Genomic DNA, 1722 nt, shown 5'->3' with positions numbered 1-1722 from the left:
ACACACACACACACACACACACACACACACACACACACACACACACACACAGAGAGAGAGAAAACTAGCAGTTTCTCAGGACACCATAGCTTTGGAAGTCACCATTTTCTCGCTAATTTCACCTCTGAAACCAGGCGACCCCCCACCTCCTTCAATCACAAATATCTCGACTTACATTCAAGATAAAAGGGTATTTTTTTCTCATCAAAAGCACCACAAATGAACAGGCTTTAGACGATACCCATAACTCCAAAATGCCCAAAATAATCGACGAGCGCCTGATTCCACCGCGTCGTGACTAATATGTCCACTGGTGTTTGTGCGCACGATATACATAGTGTCGTTACGGGGACTTTTGCAGAGGTCAAGTCGCTCCTGATTCAGTTCACCTCCTTACTTACTGGGTTTTTGCTGGTGCAGTACGCGTTTGACCAGTGTGATTGTTTTACGCCCCCATTGACATAATTAGATCAGTCAGGAGTCAGGAGGGCGGTTTCTTTGAACCTGACTGTCAAGGACAGCCAGGGCCTCGGGGACGTAGCTTCCGGGCAGAATTGAAATGCCTGTAATAGGAATTTGACCCCCCCTATCCATATCTTAACTTCTAAACACCACCTCTCTTCGTCTTTTTCATTATTATTATTATTATTATTATTATTATTATTATTATTATTATTATTATTATTATTTTTGTTATTATTATTATCATAATTTGTGTACATCGCCTATTTCTTTATTTTTTTACCTTTATACCCCCCCACCTCCCTTTTTGTTTTTTGAACCTACCAAAATGAAAAAGAGATAAAATAGCTTTTAAAAAAAAGTAAAATATGCGCTTCTTTATTCAAGTTCAGACCTTTTTTAATGAAGTGGTATGCACATTTCAAACCGTTTAAAGAGAATTTTATATTTTTTAAAAATAGAATGGGTCTTTTTTCCGTAGTGGTTATAGCTTGTGACAAACACATCCACCTGCAGTGTGTTAAAAATCTAGAGGGATAAGTAGTCAATGACTTGCATTATGTCTGTTTATTTCTCGTGTGGGCCAGAGAAAACTCCTTCTGAAATTTAATAGACCGTAATAAAACGCTTTAAATTATTTTTGTTCTATTCCTAGAGTTCCGTTTTAGCCAGATGCGTCGTCTTCGGTTTGTTTTTGCGAGTGGACGTTGAATTAGTGTTATGTTTTTAAAACTATTATTTTATTTTATTTATTTATTTTACAGCTTATTGAAAGGTGTAGACCGCTTAGAGGCAGCTTGTCTACTTGGATTTATAAAGAAGAGAAAATCCCGAGGATTAAGGCAGATCTATACAAAAATAAACGTGACGATTTCTCTGGAGGAAAACGGATGCAGCGGTATATGTGTGTTTGAAAACTAAAGACATAACTTCAATATTATTTCTCTCGGAAAAGCATTTCAAGGAGATTTGTTTGGATAGCGTTGAAGACAGATTTATAAGAAGGTGAGTAAGAATGTACAGTGTTAATGAGCTTTTTTTCCCTTTTTTTCTTTAAAAAAAAAAAGTTACTTTAATGATAAGCCAATCCGCGTTAAGTCATGATGATAATTTGCCTAAGAGAACATGGCACAATATGGCTTCTGTTGTGTTTATGTATGTTTTTGTTTAGAAACAGTTGAGAAAAAATATGGAAAGTCAGCCAAAGAAGGATCAGAAGAAAAGAGAATAAGAGAGAAAGAGGGAGGGGAACACACACAG

This window comes from Aplysia californica, unplaced genomic scaffold (genome assembly GCF_000002075.1).
Source record: "Aplysia californica isolate F4 #8 unplaced genomic scaffold, AplCal3.0 scaffold00043, whole genome shotgun sequence".
NCBI classification, from domain to species: domain Eukaryota; kingdom Metazoa; phylum Mollusca; class Gastropoda; order Aplysiida; family Aplysiidae; genus Aplysia; species Aplysia californica.
The sequence above is the reverse complement of the archived record's forward strand: the minus strand, read 5'-3'. Positions refer to the sequence as shown.